We start from the raw sequence: 23,967 nt of genomic DNA on the forward strand, positions 1-23,967 counted from the left end.
CGCTGCAGAGAAGGACTTGGGGGTGTTGGGGGGTGAAAGATGGGACATGAGCCACAATGTGCACTTGCGGCCCAGAAGCCAAATCGTACCTTGGGCTGCATCCCCAGCAGCGTGGGCAGCAGGTGCAGGGAGGGGATTCTGCCCCTCTGCTCCGCTCTGGTGAGACCCCCCTGCAGTGCTGGGCCAGCGCTGGGTCCTCAGCACAGGACACACATGGAGCTGCTGGAGAGGGGCCAGAGGAGCCCCAGAAATGATGCGAGGCTGGAACAGCTCTGCTGGGAGGACAGGCTGAGAGAATTGGGGGGTTCAGCTGGAGAAGAGAAGCTCTGGGGAGACCTTATTGAAGCCTTTCTGTACTTAAAAGGGGCTGATAAGAAAGATGAAGACTTTTTACCAGGGCTTGTAGTGACTGGCTAAGGGGCAATGGTTTTAAACTAAAAGAGGTTAGGTTGAGATTGGACCTAAAGACAAAATATTTTATGATGAGGGTGGTGAGGCACTGGAACAGGCTGCCCAGAGAAGCTGTGGATGCCCCATCACTGGAAGTGTTCAAGGCCAGGTTGGATGAGGCTTTGAGCAACATGATCTAGTGGAAGCTGTCCCTGCTCATGGCAGGGGTTGGACTAGATGACATTTAAGGTCCCTTCCCACTCAAACTATTCTGTGATCCTGTGATTCTATGTCAATTCAGTGACCAGGAGTCATCTGGAGACTGTGGCTGTGGGGCAGCCATGCTCCCTTCCCTGTCTCCTCTGCAGGGTCGGTGTAGGATATTCTGCAGCTCAGCAGAACATCTTTGTGCTTTGATTTTGCAGAGAAGCAAAAGTTACCTTATTAGAGAGCTGAAATGGGAAATCTCCCCCCTGGACAATCTGAAAGTCAGTGTCCATTTGTCACAGCATGTTTTGATCTTCTCCAATAACTGGAATGACTTTCTTCAAAGAGAAAGTGAAATTGTCTGAGCGGAAGCTTTTTGTCCTCCCTTGTCATCAGCGATCAAAAGAATAGGAGACCTCCATTTCTCATAGCTTACATCACTTCTGTACTTCCAAATTCTGCTAAATCCAGCATGGCTGGGGATGAAAGTGTTGGCTTTTACAGCAGTCAAGTGTGCAGGGCTGGAATGTCTGATGGCATCCACGTTGCTGCAAAGCAAAAGCAATGTGTTACAGACCTGCATACTTGCATTTGCAAACCCGAATATTATTATTCTAGATACAAAATTGGCAGTTAAACTGCTTACAGGTGATTGATTGGCATCTTTTGCATCAAAGTTGGAAAATGGTGTGGTACATGAGTGAGGAAGGAGGAGTTAGAAAGAAGAAAATAAACCATTAGGCAGAGGATGAAAGGGGGATGGAGATAAGATCTGTCTCTGCAGCATCTCCCTTCCTCCCTTAGCCATGCCAGAAGTCCCTGTGCTCTCCAGTGTCAGTCCAGAGTCAGAAGCAAATCCAAATCAATTTCATTCGACCTCCTCATTGCAATATTTGGAGCATGGATTCAGCCTCATGAACATCTGCAAAGCACTTGTCATTTCTCCTGGGTGCAAAGTGAAACATTTAAGCAGATGCTGAACACAGGAGTTTCCCAAGTAGCAGGTCTGGACACTGGCCAGTGAAGGAGGATTTCATTGGAAAAAGCCAACTGGAAAACCAAGCGGAAATGTCGCAGGTTTAACAACCTCTACTTCAATCACTACTCATAGCTCCAGGGCAGCCCATTCATGCCAAGTTTCCATGGTTCTCTTACCATGCAACGAGCAGAGTGAAAACCTTGGCAGCTCTGTGCTAACCCGGGGTTGACTCCTGCATCCAAAACAAGTAATCTGGAAGCCTTGAGCCTCCTGGCTCTAGAAAGCATTTTCTCATGCTTCAAGGCTTCATGCTACAAGTATGTTAATTTGGAGGACCTTAAGACACTTCAGATTCCCAAATTCATAAATTCCAAGGACTCGTTGCCTGATCCTCTGTGTTGCTCAAGCCAAGGAAAGCCCAGAGAATGTAGATGGCCAAGGACTTTTCATCTTCTGTACCCTGAGGCTGGGAAGGCTTGAGAAGGAGGAGAAGAGGGAGACATCCCCACAGTGCAAATCTGTCTAGTGATGGTTGACTGTTGGCATGGCTGCCCCATAGATTAACGAGTGTTTCCACCTTAGCTAGTAGTTGTCAGGTTTCCAGGGATACACACCTGTTAGACAACAGTGTGCACCGGAGGTTCTCAGAATTTGTTTTTTTAAATTTATAGTTCATCGGAATTTTTTTTTTATTGCATTCGGGGTTTTTTTGAAATAAAATAAATATCAAACACTGGAATTTCCCACAAACTAGGCATCTGGATTTCCAGATAGCTTTGTTCCCAGCCACAGATTGACACACTTTGCAAAAACTGAATCTTAAAAATTCCATCTTGTCATATTAAAATCATTGGCATTTGTGCCACTGGCTTTGTAGAAATATAAATTGTTCAGGCTGGAAATTGTCTTAAGAGATGATCTGGTCCATCACTTGACCCCACATCAGAGAAACTGCATCTGACCTGTGTTATGAGTATGTAGTAGAGTCTTTACGTTACATGAAATTACCAGTTGCCCTTATGCTATGAAACTGGTTCCAGCATGCAAGTTTGATTTTGCTGTTTCATGTATTTTAAACAGTATCTGCATCTCTACAAGCCTGTTTTGTGTGGGTTAACATTGAGGAAAAAGCCCTACCATCCAACAGCAGTGCAAGTTATACTGTGTGACATAAATTGACCCTAAATCCAACTCCTGATTAACAGCTTCAGCCTTTGCAAAACTTGCCTATTCTTTTCTGATGGGTCTGTTGGCTCAGTCTCTTGTAACTGGTTTTCTTTATCCTAGGACTCCCCTACACACAACATATATATCGGCACCTGTTCCCTAAAGTTGAGCTGCTTGTCTTATGGTGTGAGTTGGCTGAGAGGATGGTTTACCAGAAGGTGTTTCCAAGCAGCAGAACTTTCAAAGAAGTGCAGATTATTTCATGTGGAGCTTAAATGCATGAAAACATGTTATCTGTTATTCAGAAGTAATTCTTTATCTCTAAAACAGATTAAAGCCTGACTTAATAATATTTTTTATACAACTGGTGAATATTGTGAACTTGTTAAAAATATACCATCCTTCATGTGATGCCCAGCCATGGCATCCCCCACCGTGTCTTGGTTGATTTAGTGACTCGGAAAAATCTCAAAATTTCTGACCAGACACTTGGAGCCCAGTGGAAGAGATGGGCATCAATGCCATACTCTTTGTTGCTTTTCCCTTCCAACTCAAACTATTTTATGATTCTATGAAAAGTGTTTGCTTGGACCCAGGGTCAGCCCAGGCTTAACTCCATGCCTGGCAGGGAGTTCTTTCTTTTCTGCTCAGACATGGACTTAATGGTACTAGTAATAGCGGTGTATTGATGTTTTGTAGCTACTTCTAAGAGGTATTAAAGAGGTTGTCAGACCAGGGCAAGCACAGCTGAGCTAATCTGAGCTCTCAAGCCTGGAGGACAGCAGAAAAAACCAAAATACACTTGAAAAAGGCTCAGCCCTCAAAATTAGACACTGGGCAGCCACATGATTGTGTGCAGTTTTGAGACCAAATAAGCCCTACGTTAGTGTAAAATGATCAATGGAGTGGAGTGACTTGGGTCTTCCAAATACAATGGGAAGATGCAAAAATGCTTAGGGGTGCTAGGGAAGGCATCACCTCCAGATATTCAAAGTTGAAGGCAGAAGTGCCAAGCCTCATATACTCTCTGTGCTTTGGGCCACATCTACAGGAACAACAGCTCAAACACGTTTTTCTTCATGCATACACCCCAACACAAACACACACACACACTCCAGGGTTTTAAGTAAGAGTTTGGTTCAGTTAGAAAAGCATTTTTTTTTTCTGAACAGCAATGGAGTTGTCTGGCTGCAAAATGTAATTACTGCCCCATTTCCCACTATCTTGGGTCATGCACTCTGCAAGCCAGATGCATATACTGAAAAGACCAGGGTATCCAAGTGATACTACGTGGCCTGATGCATAATTAGAAGATAGCATCCATCGGCATACACAGCACTGGAAGAGCTGGGATCAGGGGATTCATCTGCTTTCCTCTAGAGACAAATGCCAGGAGGTCACTCTACATGTCACCAGGCTTAGCCCAGCAGAGAGCTCAGCATCCAAGGTACACTTGGAATAAACTGCATTTATTAAGGCACTCATCAGCAGTGATTGCTTGGCAGGCAGTAGAGACACAAAGCCAGGCCAGGCTCTGCAAAGCCTCTTAGAGCTGCAGCTGGATCCTCAGCACAACAGTCTGCTCCTCCCAGAAAAGGGGCACAGGGATAAGAGAAAGAGATCTGAGGAGCTTTGAGACGTGGGTATGATTTTTTTATAGCCTCACATACCCCCCTTTCTAGCCATCTGGGACAAGTCCAGCACTGCAGCTTCAGCTGGAGATGTAACAGTGAGGAAAATGTGTTTGTTGGCCTGCAGTGCTTTTCAAAAAATTCACTGAAAAAAAGTTACCCCCTTCTCTCCTAGCTTTCTGCTGACATTCTTCCCAGGGACATGAGATCCTCACATCCCAGACAATGCTCTTCCACATTCACACTCAGGCTTTAAGCCTGTCTCTTCTGTACCCCAAAAAGCATCCTGGGAAATCCATCAGATTTTTTTTTTTTTTTTTTTAGTTTTGGTCTGGGTTTTGGGTTTGTTTGTTTTATTTATTTATTTTATTTTAAATTCTATTAATGTTCATTTCATTTCAAAAAGTGGACCAGCTCTAGCTGCCCAGTCTGACCCAGGAGAGTTGTTGGGTTCTGAAAGGACCATCTCTCAAGGATTTCCCTCAGCATCTTGCAGCAAGTGGTCCAGGTGACATTCACCTCAGCCAAGACACTGAGGAGAGCAGCCCCACCTCCTCTGGGAGGGAAAGGGACCTCTCCAAGGGACAGTAGCAAGGTGGTGATTACTGAAGTCTCAGATCTCACACCTGCAGGGAGGAGAAAATAATATCCCAGATGATGCTCCTGTGCTACAGTCATGGAATTTGAGATCTTTTTATGGCAGAGCCCATATCTCCTACCTGGAGACAAAGGGCTCAGCTAAAGTGAAAAAAAGCCACAGTAACAACCTTTTTTTTGCATGGATTTACATGGGGAGGCAGTCAAGGGACAGATGCACTCAATCTGAGGGACATCTGAGGACACCTTCCTTGCTTTCTCTCTGACCTACTTTCACGGGGCTGAGACATTCTCACTGAGCGAAAACTAGTATATTCCTGGAAAAAAAATACGAAACCAGCTGTGGTGCCATCCCACCACTTGCTTTTGTCCCTGTGGCATACCTGGAAGATTAGGCTGGTTTCTGGCATAGTTAACTCCATTTCTGTGGCTCTCAGAAGACGTCAACCTCACTCCTTAAAGGTGACAGGGCCATGGCAAAGGAAAAGGCCACAGGCAGCCAGCACTGAACAGCATATAAAAGGCCAAGGAAACAAGGTGATCTCCTTGACAGCTTCAGCAATCAGGCAGAGGAAATAGAGAAAGAAGGCAATCACCTACCCATCACCAAGAGGAGCAGCGATGCAGGATGATGAGAGCACCAGGATACAAACCCCCCCAGTCCTGGCACTGATGCTGTGCAAGGACTCCAGTGCCACCGAGTAACTGGCTTTGCCAAGTGCTTGCGGGCAGGGCTGCCCTGGGTTTGATTTTCCTCATTTGGGCATGGCCAGGGACGAACGTGTGTCCTTTGGCACCTGTCCCCGCGAGAGTGAGATGCAACCACAGAAAGGAAAGCATGGAGGACAGTCACTGCCCGAGGCTGTTTGTTTGCCCTGACATGGAACAGGGGAATTTTGATGGAGGCCTTAGCACAGTCTCCAGAGAGAAAGGTGTAGGAAGGGAAAGGGAAATATTTTTTTTAATAAGCCATTTTAGGTGATTGAGATTTTTTTTTTCTTCTCTTGATCTTGCTTATACATTTTCTGCGGGACTAGTCAGGATAGAGGGATATTATTAGAAAAGCTTTTTTTTGTGGAGTTTTACATTAACACATCTGCTCTTCCAGCTCCTTTGGGGGTCCTCAGAACCACCCCTAGGTGGGCTGTGGGTCACATAAATACAAGGCAGGGCAGATGGTCAGGCACCAAACAGCACACACGAGGACACTGCAGACTGCTTCCACCACCTGTCTCGAGTCCCCAACACTGCAAAGCCGTATTACCATGCCACACATTGATTTTTTCAGCAGTGCAAAAAATTGCATCTTTAATGCTGCTGGGACCTGAACAACTGTTCAAAGTTGGCTAAGGGCTCTATTCGTGGCATCCACAGGTCCAGGCAGACCTTGCCATTAGTTCCAGCAAGAGGTAGCAGCTCATGTTGAGAGGAAGGACCCAGAAAGTGCTCTGTGATGCGTATTTCTCTCTAGCTTTGTTTGCTCTAGTTAATTCCTAGCACACTGGATTAGATTAGCTCTAGACGTGAGCATGTGGAGAAGCTAACTGGTTTCAAATACCAACGTTGTAGCTCATTGTAATTAATTAAATGTTGACATGATCCTCAACAAGCAAAACCTTCATTATACTCAATTAAACCCCTTGACACAGATGCTTGACTCATTGTCAGTTCCTCTAATTAAGAGCCTGTGCATAGAAATGTAGACATTGCAGCATACATGTGTCAAACCCGAGGAAAGATCTTCCAGCAGGGAACAAAGGTCCACTGCTATTCCCAATTATAGCAGTTTCTTGAACAGATCAACCGTTTCTCAAACACTTCTTGTAATTATCATGTCTGCAGATCCTCTGTGACATGAAGACTTTTACAACTCTTCTATATTCAGGACCTACCAAATTTTGGAATATAATTTGCTAATCATAGTCATAGTTTGCACAGCTAGAAGGGATTACTCTGACTGTCTACTGTGATTTACAGACAACTGCAACCCTAAGTGCCTCATTCAATAATTTCTCTGACTCCCTCATTACTCAAAACCAGGATTTTTTTCCTTTGAAAGACACTCAGCATTAACTCAGGACTGCAAATAATGGAGAACCCATGTCTCTAGTTGTGTTTTTTCCAGTTGCTTTATATCTTTACTACTAAAAATGACTGTTTTCTTTCCAGGGTAAATTTATCTAGCTATAACTTCAAGACATTAAATTTTTCTACCATTCTTGGCTAGATTAAAGATACATTCATTATCAGAAACACTTTCCCCTGTGTTTCACTGCAATGCATGAGCAAGTCCCTCCAATTTCTCTTGGATAATGACAATAGATCGGGATCTTTAATCTCATGGTCTCAGTCGAGTTTTCCAGATCATTGCATTGTCTTGTAGAGCTCCTCAGAACATTTTCCATCTCCTTGGCTTCTTTTCTGCACTGTGGGCACAGAAATGGAACGTGATTTTCCATATGAGCAATCTCCATTTTTCAGTCTTCCTTGGTCTGGTTCATCTGTTCCAGTTCTTTTTATGATCCGAGCTTGCGTTATTATTACTAAGGATCTGTGAAATGCTACTACTACATGGCTCACACATGCCTTTTCGTCAACAACCTTGACAGTCTTTCTGTGAGAGAGGTAGCTGTAAGAGCAAGTCATCAACTGTTACTGGAAGGAAAGACATCTCTGCAGGTATTTAAAAGATGTATAGATGTGGCACCTAGGATATGGTTTCATAGTGGACTTGGCAGTGTTAGGTTAACAGTTGGATTTTATGATCTTAAGGGTCTTTTCCAACCTAAATGATTCTACGGTTCTATGATATTCCTCTAGAGAATCATTTCACCAAAATGTTCCCACATGCAACTATTCAGGATGGGCACGAATACCAATCCAGAACTGACAGTATTGCTAATGTATGCAATACTGGGATTGATACTGGGAACTCTCATGTCCAGAATATATATTCATGCTTAATATACATGACTTTAACAAGAGTTCAATGTGTAGCTACCTTTAAAATCTGTGCCATAACATTCGTGTTAGGGATCATCAGATGGCTTAGCTTAACCCAGTATTACAAGATGTTTAGGTGCAAGTAAGTTGATAGTCTTGAAGAAAGCATATCACTGGTGTTGTCTGAGACAGATGGTTTCAATTGCCAGGGAGACTGCTCCTTTTAACATGTTGAATATCTGGGGGCAATTTGTAGGGGATTTGCCTTGTAGGGAAGTTGGTTTCTATCTCACAGCAAATGTAGACTCTCTTTACTTGGCCATAGATTTGTTACACAAGACTGAACACCTCTGTTTGCACACCAGGATGTCCTGGGGACTCACTGGGAGCCCCCGTTGTACCCCCAGAGTCCCCAGCTTTAGACAACACTGCTGGTGGAAGTGTACAAGCAAAGCAAGTTATACATGGCATGTATTTTGTTCTCTTGACATGAGGAACCATCAAAGTCTCCTAAGAGGGAAGTGGCAAGTCAGAAACTATTTGATGATGATGGAAGAGGAGATAATAAGTACCTGGGATAGCACAAGTCTTGACAAGGGCTGTCCATAAAAGCAGCACTTTCCTAAGAAGGGGTGGAAAGTCCACTTAGGGTCACTTCCCTGGAACAAGAAGTGAATATGCAAAATTAGCATATCCAAAAGTTAATGAGGAGTCAAGGCCACATCAAGACAGGGAGTGCACCCCAGATCCTATGGCTGTTGCTTCTGAGCAGTGAGTGAAGAGCACAGGAGGCAAAAAGGCTTGTTTATCTAATGAAAAGGCGAGAGACAGGCAGGCAGATATCTCCTGGGATGTACTCAAATTGCCACGAAAATTGAATGCAAATTTCCATCCTTTCCCTTCAGAATCAGAGATTAAAAAATAAATAGATATAGGGCAGAGCTGGAGCAGGAAGCGTGTCAGTGGAGAATGAGCCTCATCACTGTAATGAGGCACTTTGAGACACTTTTCTCAGCACAGATCCCATTGCCCTGTGCAGGCATTTAAACCAGGCAATGCAGCAAATTTCTGGCATTCTGAAATGTGTCCTTAAAAATCCATGTGTCTGTAAAGCTTAAACAAACCACTGTGATATGATGGTTGGTCTGCTGCTGTATTCCTTGGTCCTTCCTAGCACATCTTCATGCCTGTCCCAGGTCAGCTCCTGTGGTTAAGACAACCGGGCAGATGTTTTTTGCCTTTTCTGTCATTTTATTTTTCTATTCAGCCATGATATTCAGGTGGATTTCTTGGGTAACAAAAAATACCAACAGTCTGGATTTTCTGGGCTTGTCACTCCTTCCCACTGACAGGTCCTGACACCATTGTACATGGTTATATCATGTCACTGGCTCTGCTGGAGACTGCTCTGGTCCAGATATTGCAAGATATCTCTTCCCCTGACGTGGTGCAAACTGTGCAGTCTCTCCCATCTACACTGCCAGACATATTTGGGGACAGACTTTTTAGAAGACCGTGTTATGGAAGGACAAGGGGTGATGGTTTTGAACTAAAAGAGAGCAGATTCAGGCCGGACATGAGGAAGAAATTTTTGACACAGAGTGGTGAAACACTGGCCCAGGTTGGCCAGAGAGGTGGTGGCTGAACCATCCCTGGAGACATCCCAGGCCAGGCTGGACGGGGCTCTGAGCAACCTGAGCTGGTGCAGATGTCCCTGCTCATGGCAGGGGGGGCACTGGGGGAGCTTTGAAGGTTTCCAACCCAAACTCTTATGTAATACTATGGTTCTAATTCTGGATCACAAATCCTGGGGTACAAACCTCGTGTGTGTTGGAGGCATGCAGGAAACCCCTGCTCAGCATTGGGTGGCAAACATCACATTTAGGGACTGGTTTTGCACCACTCTGTGTTCATACAGCACTTAGCACAAAGTGTGGTCCCCCCATCACTTCAACATTAGCAAATAAAAGGCAACAAGGTCAATTTGTTGGCCACGTGCTTGCCATTGCCACAATTAAACCCTCCCAAACAGGGATCTGCATGCAGGTACACTCCTTGGCTCTGCTACCCACTGCACCATGTCCATGCCAAAGTAACGCAAGGGTCTGTGCTAACAGCCTGGCTGCCCCTCAGTCTAAATACAGTCCCTTATCCTGTCCCTGTTCGCTGTACCCATAGAGATATGGCTTAAGTGCATCACTGTCAAATAACTAGATAAGAGATGTACAGCTGGTCACATCAGACAGATGTCATGACCCTTCCTGTGGAGATGGGGGAAAGGACTGAGCAGGAGGGATCTTTTGCAGGCAATCGATGTGGCATTGAACAGAAGACTTTATCCCTTTGAGGTAAAGGCTTCAGGAACTGTCGGGAGTGATGAGGATGTTCTTATCTCACCGTTCCTGTTATATTTTTGGAGCCTTGCTACACTGAAGCATTGTTTTCTGAGAAGGGGTAAAAGTCTCTTTTTGAAGTGCAATGTTTTTAGAGCTTGATATCAGCTGAAAGTTGTCTTTCAGGGCTGTGGAGAGACAGAGCAACTCTCTCCTATCTACTCTAAATAATTGCAGGTCGGGGAAAAAGAAGGAAATATGATTTTTTTTTTAAGTTCCCCTTTTTGCTGGGGAAAAAAAAAAAAAAGAAAGAGCAGGCGAGTGATGAGAAACTCTGCAGATTTTTCCGTGCAAGCTAACACAAGAAGGGCTGTGCCTTGGAGCTGGGTGCGGAAACACGGCAGGCGTTGGAGGATTTTCCCCTTCAAGCCTGAAAAGAAACAAGAAATTGGCTGGCTGGTCTTGAATAGCCCCTCCTGATCCTGCACGGCTAGTCCCGGTTTTTCATCAGAGCTGAAAATATCAACCTCCCCCAGCGTTTCTTCCCCACCCTTTCCTCCTCAGCGTCACAGTGCCCAGGCCCCATGGACCAGCTCTCTGGAGGATGCTGTTCAGCATCCTTCACAGCTGGAGATGCCAGGAGCGGGGCACAGGCTGCTGGTGCCAGGCTCCACGACCGATGACGTGCTGTCTGCCCAATTCTGATATAAACAGAATGTACTTGGGACCCGGCACGGTGGAAACGCGCTGAGGAAGCTCCCACACCTCCCTTGATAGCGTATTTTCCAAACGCTGGCGTCCCGCCACTAGCAAGTTCTTCAGACTTGGGGCCACCAAAGTTGCCAGCAATCAGCTTAAGTAAACCTTCCACTGTAGCATCCTTCTAGATCAATGGTCTTATCTTTGTTTGGGTCTTCATGATGTCTACCCACCCAAGGTGAGTTCTGCTCACTCCGCGCTGTAAATTAAAGTCAGTCATTTTGCCCTGGGGGAGACTTTTTTCCTGGGTTGGGCCCAATGAAAAATTGCCTTTTCCTTTGCGCAGCTTAGATCTGGCCTCTCTGTACATAAAATGCCATGTGTTCCCAGCAGGATTCAGCCCTTCCAAGGCCTACCCTGCAGCCAAATCTGATCTACATATTTACAAGCTTGTAAACAGGACAGGGTGGGTGAGTTCACATTCTTAGAAAACCAAGTGCAGAGAAAAGAACTTCTGAGTTGGAAAAACAAAGAGTAGTCTTGGGTTTGACCCAGCAAACACAGTGGGTTTTCCAAGACTTGGGTGACTTGCTTGAGAATCTTTCTCCTCCGCTCCTTTTCTGCAGGATTTCCCAAGCTTGTTCTTAAGTTGGAAAAAATACACGTTCTCAATGTTTCTGACCAGAGCAGAGGAGACAGCTTGATAGAAAGGAACGTTTTATCTTGGAGATGACTTGAAGCCAGGCTTCTGTTTGCAGTAGCCACAGAGGAACAGCACTTACTTGCAAAGGGAGCTTTAAGGAAGGTATTAATTGGAGTTGCACAGAAAAAACAGCTGGAGTGCTCATCACAAAGTGCCATTGTGTCTGCCAATAAACGCAAGAACCAGTAGTTTACAACAGTGGTTCCCAAACTGTGGTCCTCAAATCTTGATGGTCCATGAAGGCTTAGTAAACAGTTAATGGAAAACCAGTGTATAAGGGAGCCAGTCAGTCTGCAAAAAAACATTATGAGGATTAACAGGTTTAGGTTCAGGAAAGTTTGAGAACAGCTGGTCTAAATCCCTGTACTATGTCCATTTGCTAGAAGCAGAGAGCTCTTTGTTGCAAGGGGTGAAGAAACATTTTTGCAATTTCCTTGCAAAAAAATCAAAAAAAGTTTTGATGACATTCCTTGAGACATGTGTCAAAGGAGTTATCACAGGGCTAAGTCACAGTAGTGCCTCCACTAACTTGCCCATCTTGCTGAGAAGTTTTCATTGCTCCTCTCATTAAAATACCCAGAGTTTTCTCAAGTACATTGTTGTAGTGAAGCCTCAGTTGACCTCCCAGGGCCCTTTCTGGCATCTCTTTTCCTTGGTAATTGGGGATTATTCTTAGTTCAGTATGTATTTAATTAAGTTCTCTGCCCTCTATATACAATATTTTCATCTCTCTAAATAACAATGCTGGTGATCATGAACATCTCATTGATGTTTTAGAGTAGTCCATGAAATAAACATTGTCTTAACAATGAAGGTCATGCAATATTTCCTAATATCCATTAGATGTTACATTAGTGTGAGGTCTATTGGGAACCTCTTCAATATTTGTCCCTTCCACAGTCTACAACCTCCACTCAGTAACTGACAGCATCAATTCTTCCCTCTGTTTATCACAAGTTTTGAAAGTTAAACCTTGTAAGATGGTTTCAAGGTATATCAGGATAGTGTCTCAGCTGGATCATCAGTCATTGAGGTGCCTTGGCAAAAAACTGAAGCACAGACCCACTGGATTGCCAACGGAAGATGGTTGGGACCTCAAAGAAGTAAAAATTTCCTCATAAACCATGCACCTCCTTTTACAGGAGGCTTTGGGCAAACAGGAACATGAAGGCTATATTCTTAACCAACCCTATGTTGAACTTCGCCTCCACTCCCAAGAAATCCCATGTAAGAATTTACATTCCAGACTAATCCTACAGCTCGTCATGAAGGGAGCAGAAACCCACAGCAGATATTGATCATAGCGATGCCCTGTGTTGCTGGATACCTTCTGATTACACCTCCTAAGAAGGGATCACTTGAGGCAATTTTTCATGTCACAGAGAGAGGAGAGGAAAACTTTTGGGTTGTGGCAGAGCTGACCTACTGCATTTCCAAACCTTTTTGCACAAGACTCCAAAGCAAGGAGTTACGGTAGCCAACCTCTCTTGCTTCTCCATGCACAAAAGCACCAGATTAAAGGTCTTTGTGGTCCTGACACTGACTTGGCACAGCACAGGTTTGGTTGGGGAACGGATAGGTCAAAGCCCAGGGTAGTTTGTCACCGGTTGTATGAGATTCATTTCACTGAGCTGGACTTGGTGCCTGATCAAAAGCCAGACATCTAGGGCTCAATTCAGTAGCCTAAACATCAGTCTCTAGTGTGACATGAACCACCCGAGGGTCTCTGAGGCACCTGCACAGATCAGGCTGATACGAGGCAATTTGCAGAGGACTCAAACCCTTTTTAAACATTAGCAGTAGAGTGAGGTACATTGGGGTGTCTAAATTGGTTCTGCCCTCCTATGTTTAACCAACTGAGTCACACCAGTGAGACATCAGTGCAAGCATCAGGAAGCAAAGGACATGACCTCCTACTGCAAAGAGTTACGGTCCACTGAGAGAGAGCATTATGCAAGCCATTAGTTAAGGACAAAGTTATCCATGGCAGAGAACAGTGTGCCATCATACTGTTTGAGTCACGGGGCTTGAATAAGCGGCATCTTTGCTTATTATTATTTGCAACCTATGCCTATAGTTGGGTTTTTGCCCATGAGATGTTCTACCTAAGGCTTACTCCTGCTGCAGATGGCAGCCAGTCACCTTGTCCATAAATGCTCCCCTTTCCCAAGGGCAGGTCATACTGGCTGCATCACCCAGAAGTGTCCTCGAGATGCCATCGTGCAGAGAAGGGATGCCCAGGAGCAGATGCAGCAGGACACCAATGCTCAGGATGCTCCCACGTTTGCAGAATGGAGAGCCCCGGGAGCGCTCCTCTCTGAATGACACGCTGTTTTTTGCATTGCCCCGGAGGGAACCTAGCAACCCCGCACGGCCGCTTGTTCATTCACATCCCCAGCCAGATGGAAATTTTCTTTTCGAAGGCTGCCCCGAGCGTGTTTCCTCTGTTTAACCATCCAGGCAAGAATCTCACTGTGGTCTCTGCTGAGCTCACTCTAACATCAGCACACAGATTCCAGTGTTCTTCCTGCTCAGACAGCAAGACAAGAGCTCTTGACATGTGACTCAAGTGCCCTGACTTTTTCCTTCTCTCTGGAGACATATTATTTTTTTTCTTCATTTGCATCTGGCAAATAAGAACCTTCCTGATATTTCCCTTCGGATTTGCCAGATTGGCCAATCTTCCCGACTTTTTTTTTTTTCCTAATTTTATTTACATCTTTTTGCTGAGTCTCATGATTTTAAGTTTTGGTTTAGGGTCCCCTTTGGGGCTGAAGTCAGACTATTAACTGTGAATAGTTAAAGAATAGGAAGTTGAATACACATATATCTTTCCCAAGCATAAGAAACATTGCAAAAAATATTACCATTAAGGGAGTCTGTACTAGAAGAGAGATGAAAAAAGCTTTCATCTTTGTCTTCTTTTTAATCTTGTGGCCCATTTTCAAAGTCCATCTTCCTGCTGACCCTGCCATGTTCAACACTGTCTGTGTCCCTGAATCTGTTACCCAGCCCTTCTTGGAGGATCAACCAAGAAGCTGAAAAGGATTCTCCTGGGCAGGGCAGTGTTGAGGTGAGTTAAGGGACAGCTTGGTTTCAGGGCATGGGGAGGACAATGTCTAACATCAAGCTTGGGGTTACCCTCTGTACAGTCCCTTTTCAACACTGAACCATCCACACTCTTCACCACAGAGCAAGCAAAGCACTCATGACGATGAGCTCATCAGGTGGCCCAGGATTAATGTCCTCAGAACCCAGGTCCTGGCTTCGTCACAGGCATGAGAAAGTCGATGGGCCAACATTGCCTTCTACAACATGCAAAGGAGATAGTTGGTCCTGATCTTCATTCCCTCATGAAAGGATTGCCTTAACCATTTTAAAAGCTTTTTTATAAAGTGAGCTTTGCTTGCAGTGTCCAAGTCTAGGTATGATTTCAAAATCTCTCTTCCTTTTCTCTGCCTAGTCCTTCCTGAGTAGGGTCTACAGAGCTCCTCTTAATAACCAAGAAGCAGGGAAAAACCTCAGTCCTCATCCTGCTGGCATATATACTTCAAAAGGATGGTTTTGTCATCATGCCACAGGGCTACAGAGTTGGAAAACAAGAGAATCCCTTCTTGGCCCTTCTGCAGACCCAGAGCTCTACGCATCTTTAGATCAACCTCTGTGCAGTGGCAGGTCACAATCCCTAGGGATAAATTGATTTTGCTTTTATTATCTCGGGCAATACTTTCTTCTTTATAGATCCATAATGAAAGATAGAAAGCAGTTTATGCAATGCAGCTTTGTGCATGGTGTTACTGTGGTACGTCCAGGATCTTGGAAGGAAAATGCAATGAATGCAATGAATTTCTGGGGATTTGTGCTGCTGCTTTCAGCTGTCTATCCCCAAATGAAGGGTCAGTGGCCTCCCAAGTAACTTGGCACGTTGAATTTTCTTTGGGTCCCGTTGCACACATTCCCAGGGGTACCCAGCAAATCACAAGTTTAGCTGCGACTTGCTCAGGAGCCAAGCTAACTACTAGGGGTCAGCTATACTGCTAATACATATATGTATTTTTTAATTATTATATTTTTTAGCCAGATTATGGTTGCAAGCCTACAGAGCAAGGGCTGTAGAGTGGACTAGAGCACACTAAGTACTTTACGGTACCTGGCCAAAAGCCCTCTCGGGCCTCACACAGTGCCCCAGTGGTCCTACAACATAATTACTCTCTGGTGGGAGCTGTGAATCTCTGGAAAAGCAGAGAGTGTTGTGTGGAAGCCCACCAGAGTGGATCTTCAGTCTGAGGCAGATGCATGCCCTGTGATGTGGCATGAGGGCATATGGAGGTAATTAAGGCTGCAGAGCCTGCAGGGACGATGTTGGAGGAGTGCACAGTCAAGTCCTTATGGCCTTTTGGGAACAGCCTCTGGAGTGAACTGTTCCCTGGACCAAATTTATCTGGAGAGGTCTAGCTGGACCATGTTAAGCAAATTAGCACTGTGCAGAACCCAAAACTTGAAATTATTTGTTAGCTTTCTGTTAGGTAACAATGTAGATGTACCCATGGGGCTCTTCACTGTGTCATCCTTCACCACTGTGGAAGGCTCACTGGTGAAATTCTTCCAGTGATGGAAGTCCTGTCCTGCACAGGAGAGAAATTGATGCATAGGAAGTTTGGGCAACACCTCCCAAGAGAGGAGAAGACCACCAGATACTGATGACATTAAGGGTGAAATCCATCAGGAGTAACCTTGGATGTCTATGATGTGGATGCCCATGAGCCAGGAGTCTGGGTCCATATCTGAGAACTAGTGTGATCCGTCTGCCCAGTACAGCCTCCTACTTTAGGACAAGAGGGACCACTCCCTCCTCTCCACAGAGTCTACTGACTAAACCATTGACTCTAAGAGGAGTCTAGGGACCTGCTCAGGTACCTAAATTCAGTTAGATGACTCACAGCAGATACCCAAAATTTTTGGGAAATTCGATGCCTTGGAAACATCCTCATGTCAATGACTCCTATCAGTAGTCCAGATCATGGGGTTGCTTTGAGAAAAACACCAATATGAGATTTGAAGTGAATGGAGGGCAATTTCAGTCAAAGTCCTGCAATTTAGAGGAAATCTACAGAGATATCATGAGGACCATGCTGCCTAGAGATTAGGAGACAGGCTTGGCCACTGTGAATTAGACAAATTATCAAGACAAGGGTCTGCTGCATTATCCTTCTCTTGGTGACAGGCAAACCACACTCAGTGCTTAAATTTTAGATGCTGCTTGAGAGCATTCATGTTTTTCAGAGCTCTGAGACCCCCAAGTTGATCTCTCCTACCTTCGAAACCTCCCCACCACCCCCAGCCTACACCATGCTTCCCTGAGCCCCACCACACTGCAGGCTGCCCTCCCTTCCTACAAGGACACCGCGTGTCAGATATGCACACCCCACCATAGGCTTTGGCATGGCCAAAGAGCCTCCAAGAGGCCTTCTCCAGCCATCAACTCGGGACAAGATTTGCCTAGAAGGTCAGAAATGGGTAGGGGAGCAGTGGCTTCTCCTGCTTTTCTTTTCAGCCGGATCAGGGTGCAGAAGTTGGAGCAAGCAGGCATACCTACGCGCAGAGAGACATGCAGGCAGCTCGTCGGGGCTTTCATTGGCGTGACGGAAGCTGTCGCTTATCTGTGACGTTGTTTATGGGGTCAACTGGAAGGCTCACAGGCCTGAGGAATTCCACTTGATATCCCCATGCTATCGTCCCCCAGGGAGAATGCTGGAGCCACTGTGAACATGTTGTCCTCCTCCCTACGCCAAGCAGCTCTTGGATCTGTCCTAGAAGGGCAGTGAACTCCTCCATCACTTTAAGATACGCCACCAGCTGCAAGGAGGTGTTAACCCTCTAGGGACCCTGAAATGCCTACAGATGCCCAGCAGAAGTGGTAAATAGCAGAGAAGGTCGAGAAAGACTCATCAGAAGCTGAGGCTCCCAGTCTCACACAGAGGCAGAAATCCTTGCTGATATGTAGCTCGTTCTCCCAGAGCTTGGCAGCTGCACCAGGGAGGTTTTCTACCATGGGGGCCCAAGAAGGGCCTTTCCATATTTAAAAGGGGCTGATAAGAAAGATGGGGACAGACTTTTCAGTAGGGCCTGTTGTGATAGGACAAGGGGTGATGGTTTTAAACTAAAGGAGAGGAGATTCAGGCTGGACATAAGGAAGAAATTATTGCCCCTGAGGGTGGTGAGAGCCTGGCCCAGGTTGGCCAGAGAGGTGGTGGATGAACCATCCCTGGAGACATCCCAGGCCAGGCTGGACGGGGCTCTGAGCAACCTGAGCTGGTGCAGATGTCCCTGCTCATGGCAGGAGTTGGGCTGGATGAGCTTGGAAAGTGCCTTCCAATCCAATGATCCAACCCAATCCTACGATTCTGTGATTCTCTTGACTTGCTGCTCTGACACATCCAGAGGGACTCCTCAGAACCCTCCTGACCAGTGAGGACACATTCAGGAGAAGCTCTCGTGATCAGGCCCATGTGCCCACCATAACCTAATCCTATATATGGATTTCTGGAGCTTTCTAACTCAGGAACAGAGTGGTTTGCACCTTGATAGACTTCTTCTATTCCATGAGTTTGGCCAATCATTTTTTAGTATATGCAATCTCCTGCTGTGGGGACATCCACAGCTGAGCAACATGCTGTGAGGTGAACCATCTCCTCATCTTTGTTTTTAACCTACCACCCACTATTCTCCATCTCCGGTAACATCCCTTGTTGTGGAAAAGTCAGTGAATAATAGCTCACTATTTAGTTTTCCCATGGCATTCCACCAACACTCGCAAAGTCCAATTCTTCATAAACCATTTGGGTCCAGGATCATTCTTCTTACAAAGCTCACACCAAGCAACTGTGAGGCCCCTTGTCAGTGTGAACAACCCTGCTGGTGCTCACATTTCCCATTCATGGCAGGATGGCATTGGGGCACGACTTTGGCACTTTGTTTTTCCCACCTGCTATTACATCTGCAGCACTTTTGTGCCGTGGACTATTCAGGACATGCTGTAAAGGGGGGACCTTTTAAAAAAAAGATGCCCTTGCCAACTGCGGCAGAAAGCAAACCTGCTCACAGATTCTGGCTGCATACTGGGAGCCAGGGCCAGAATTTAGATTGGACTGGGTCCATTTTCATTTTTGCATTTGTCTTTTTTCTTGTTTTGCTTTATTTTTTTGAGCCCTGAGTGCTGGGACCAGCCGCTCTCCAAACAATCCAGTGATATCACCTTCGAGTGAGTCATGGGGAGGGCAGGGTGGAGAAGTGCAGACAAGGAAAGATCATGAGATTGTGCTCAAACAACCTAAAAAAAAAATGGGATATGTGTTTGGATATGTAAAGAGAAGATTGCATCCACTAGCGACCCAATGCAGCATGTCACAGTGTTGGCAAGCATGCCCATGGCTTGAGAGATTTGTACTTGGCCGTTTTTTCCCCAGATATGAGCAGAGTGACATTACCTAAGAAAAAATATAGTCACACACACAGCATACAAACACACATGCATATCCTGCACACACAAATACAGACACACACATTCTGTAAGAACACCAAATAAATTACTCTTTTGCTTTTACTGCAGAGCACATATCTTATTGGCTCAATGTTGCAACACCAAAAAAAAGTGAAATTCAACCTTCACATCATGTTTAGACCGAGTCCAGTCACTCTGCATGGTGGCAGTAGCTTTTCCTGATGTCACCTGCAGTTTTCTTAATTTCTGATCCTGAAGATAATTCTCTATGGCTAAAACAGGACTTGCAGTCCTTGCTCAGACCCAGTGCTCTATCACTAGGATGTAGACTCTGCAAGCTGTGGAATGACCTTTTATAAAATGCTGAAAGCAATAAAGCCCTGAAAGGAATTTCAAGCCCTCCAGCAGTATTATTATAAAATCTTTATTTATTAAGAGAAGACGAAATCCTCAGCAGGATCTCTATAAGCCAACATAGATCCTTCTCAACAAGACAGTAGCAAATATGAAGGATGAGGCTCTACATCCAACCCTAGCTGGGAGCGTCCTACACTGAGATACAACCAGGATCCTCCATCCACGGGCAAGCCAAATCTCCTTTGTTTTCTCCCTGTGAGGGCTCTGAGGTCTCAGATGCTCCAGCACAACAGGGGGTTCTTGGATCCCAGGACATACACAGTGTTACTGCACACCACACCAAGACCACCCTGTGGGTGGATGTCCCCAAGGTGGGTGTCAGCACCTCCTCCTTTGGAAACTACAGCAAACTTTGCCATGATGCGTTGAGCTGAATGCCCAATAGAGGTGTCCGGCAGGCTGATTTTGAGTGAATAGGAGCAGCTCTGCTTTGAAACACGACCAGGTTTCACAGACTTGTATTGTGACACAAGTATTACAACATTTGGCCTCCCTGTTCTTTCCTTGATATTGCCCTGTTCTGGCTTTGGTGCTTTGGGGAGCAAATTATCAAAAAGTGCTCTTACACTGCGATGTCAGGCTAAGGTGGTGGTGCATAATCCTCTGTTGTTTTACCTGATGTTTTATTCCCATTTTCTATTTCTGGACATTGGACACATCTGAGTGTGTTTCCTGAGCTCTTCAAGTGTCTGTTACTCAGTACTGTCTTCCACACATCCTAACAACGTCTATGCTCCTATGTAGAATAGAGTCACAGAATCACAGAATCACAGAATCATAGAATCATAGAATCATAGAATCATAGGATAGTTTGGGTTGGAAGGGCCCTTCTCAGGTCCTCCAGTGCCCCCCCTGCCATGAGCAGAGACATCTGCACCAGCTCAGGTTGCTCAGAGCCCCGTCCAGCCTGGCCTGGGATGTCTCCAGGGATGGTTCAGCCACCGCCTCTCTGGCCAACCTGGGCCAGGCTCTCGCCACCCTCAGGGACAACAATTCCTTCCTCATGTCCAGCCTGAATCTCTCCTCCTTTAGTTTAAAACCATCACCCCTTGTCCTATCACAACAGGCCCTGCTGAAAAGTCTGTCCCCATCTTTTTTATCGGCCCCTTTTAAGTACTGAAAGGACTATAGTAACAGTGTAGTAACTGTATAATAACTGTATAGTAACTGTTAGAAAGCCTAGTGCAAAAAACCTCCCTCTCTCAAAATGTTGTTGCATTTTTACGTGTATGAAAGCGAGAGATAATTTCTTCCATTATTTACTCATTCCCTAAATAAGACCCTGCAACTCTTCCTTATGTGCAACCTCCCAGTGCCTATCAAGAGAATCTGATGGTCCAGCATGTACAAAGTTACCAGCCAAAGACCTGCTCTGAGGACTCCCTGCCTAGTTCTATTCACCCCAGTGTGATCAAATGAGGAAACTATGGGTGTAGTCAGTACACGTCTCTTCCAAGGGGCACTCTTATTTGCATGGTAATGAGCCCCTTGTCTTCAGATGTACACAAGGTTCTAGCAGATGAAACACAGCCAAAGTTGAAATTCAGAGAATTTATAGCTTTTTTAATTTTCTTTTCAGTTTGTATTTTTTTATCTGGATGAAAAGGGCAAAGCACATAGTACAGAAACTGTGTTGTGCAATGAACTGCTAAATACTAGATATAAGTTATTATTTTAACAGCCACGAGGCTGTTTAAGCAAGTGCCAATCTCTTAAGTAGCGTGGCTCAAGCGTAATTATGAGTCTCATTTCTAAAGAGACCCTTCTTTTATTTGCTTTGTTACCATAGCTTTTCATTTTCTTTTCCTCTCAAAGTTAAAAAAATGCTACATAAATCTCTTCTGAGAACCCAGTGCGCACCACAAACAGGTTTCACAGCAACGCTGTGAAAGAGTTTATGGTAATTAGCCTCTTTCTTCAGAGGGGAAACTGAGGCATGACATGTCTCCCTGACAAGGGAATGAGCAAGATTACATGCTTAATGAAGTCCTTCACCTTACATGGCCCCAAACACTCACACTAAGCTATGGCAGGGTCAAGCTGGGACAACGCAATGTCTTTAGGCTGAAAGCCAGGGATTGCCTTGCTGAGAGGGTAGGGCTGTGGTTAGAGGCTGGTCCATAGGCAGGATGGAGAGAGGGGGAGCCTGGGCAGGAACACAGACCCACCCCCTACTGCCAAAACCTGATACTAAGGAGAGAAATTGATGCTGGGCTTGGAAAGCTACCGCTGGACCACATTGCCCAAAGATTCAGATGGTGCCCGTAAGTCCAGGGTGGTGGGTTGGGGTCAGTGTGAGAAGGGGGAAGGCTCAAAGCCATCATCGGATGGAGAACAGAGGAGATGCTACATGCAGTGCAAAGAGGGATGGCTCCCAGCACCACTGGGATGTTTAGAACCTCCTGGCTAAACACTTGGGGGTGGTGTTTCTGCTGTGGTTAGAATTGAATGTGGTGATTCAAGCAGCCTACAAGCAACCTGTGAAGTTCACCGCTGTCCCAGAAGGAATCATAGAATCATAGGATTATAGAATGGTTTGGGCTGACAGGGACTTTAAAGTTCATCTAATTCCAACCCCCCGTGCAATGGGCAGGGACACCTTCCACCAGACCAGGTTGCTCAAAGCCGCATCCAACCTGGCCTTGACCACTTCCAGGGATGAGGCATCCACAACTTCTCTGGGCAGCCTGTTCCAGTGCCTCACCCTTTTAATCAAAAACAACTAAGGAGGGGTCATTGCTTCTACAAAACCCAACCCCGGTGTTATTGCTCTGTTCAAAACCACAGGCTATGACACCAGTGGCTGCTCATTAAACTGCAAATACCACTCATTTCCATGAAAGGCCCAGGTCTTTCCAGCATAGTGACCTTACTGTCCCCATTCAATGACTCCTTCAGCACGTATCGACAGCCAATGTTTACTCCAGCCCTAAGACTTGTGTTGGCCTTCGGCAGATTTAAGTTGCACGGCCTCATCTCTGCTTTCCCTGCCTAACCATCAGAAAATGCTGAGATCTGTCTTCTCCCAAGTCCCTGTGATGGAGTAGCCCACATAACTAACGCTGAGTCTGGCTGTGATTTCTGCACTTTTTAGGGATGAGTGTAAGAAAGCTTTGCTGGAACCAGTGTTCTGGGTTTCCTGGCTGATGGCTTTTTTCTCCAGCAAACAGCTTGCAGAGATTTTATGTGTTGTCAGTCCCAAATTTCTGTCTCCTGGCACCTGTTTTACTGTTTTGACACCAGGCTTTTGAGCACAGGGAAAATAATAATGATATCCAGAGCTAATGTTATTTACTAAAATACAAATTAGCACTCAGTCACATGGTGGCACCATTTGTCATCCAGAGCTAAAATTAAAAGAAATTAAGGCTGAGTCAGAAAGTTATTTCGGATCTGAGTGGGGAACGAGAAGTGACAGGGCCATGTGGGTGCAACACTGACATCTTCTGGCTGCAAAAAAAATCTCCAGCTTTTTCACCAAGAAAACCACTGGGAATCTCCAGCATAAAAGCATAAATAGGGGTGGGGTGAACAAAAGAGCTTTTTCAAGTAGCAGATACAAGCTTGGAGTGGTGGATATTATCTGAGCCCACTTTAAGAGTCCACATTAACATCACCGCAAAATTTGAACAGCGGGTGTGTAACACTGATGACCCAAAATACACGAGTGTAGGAGGTGAAGGGATGTTGCTCTTCCATCAGTGCAGGTGACAGGGCTGTATCCATCCTTTTACGTGCAGTGCCACACGTAGGAAGAGGCAGGCACCAAGAACCGATCCCTGCAGAACATCCAAGCAACAGTTTTCTCCATCTGATCTGGAATGGAACAGGGCCTGGCTGCCTTGGCTGATAAACCAGGGAGGCATGGAGACCACTGAACCTATTCCCCAAAATGATGCCCTCAACCCCACTACAGGATCTCAGGAAGCAGCCAGGTCCCCAGGTGTGGGAGATAACTCTTGGGTGCAAATCTCCTGCATCAATTCAGAGCAGGATGGCTGAACCCACAGTGAGCGAAACGGGTTCGGCCACATGGCTGTTGGATCCTGCACCAGGATTTTCTCCTCTGAAGTGCATGCTGGACTTCAGGGGTTTAGCTGGATGGTGGTCTGGAGACACGTGTGAGAAAAATCCCCCAGCCCCCAAACCCTCATGCTTGTGTAGCAGCTGCAAAAATTAACAGCCTCCTTCCAAGCTGTAAGGGCTTGACTTGATGGCTCACAGCTGCATTTGAGGGTGCTGGGAGCCCTTTTGCAGTGGAATATGAGGTTCCTGCCAAAGACATGGTATTATCCATCGTTATCACTTTAGGGTTGATGCCTTGCAGTCCTGCAGTGGTCAGATCTTCACTCTGGTGGCAGTGGCATTGCTAGCCGAGGACCTGATAGAAGAATCACACC

The 23,967-nt window shown here is 45.6% G+C and overlaps 1 protein-coding gene across 1 annotated transcript in view; it reads left to right on the plus strand.

The window, feature by feature from the left end:
* The window catches only part of ADRA1D (adrenoceptor alpha 1D), a 48,816-nt gene that overhangs the window by 20,379 nt on the left and 4,470 nt on the right, over positions 1-23,967 (plus strand). The window lies entirely within an intron of this gene.

The sequence above is a fragment of the Caloenas nicobarica genome, chromosome 4, assembly GCF_036013445.1.
Source record: "Caloenas nicobarica isolate bCalNic1 chromosome 4, bCalNic1.hap1, whole genome shotgun sequence".
In the NCBI taxonomy this organism is placed as follows: Eukaryota; Metazoa; Chordata; class Aves; order Columbiformes; family Columbidae; genus Caloenas; species Caloenas nicobarica.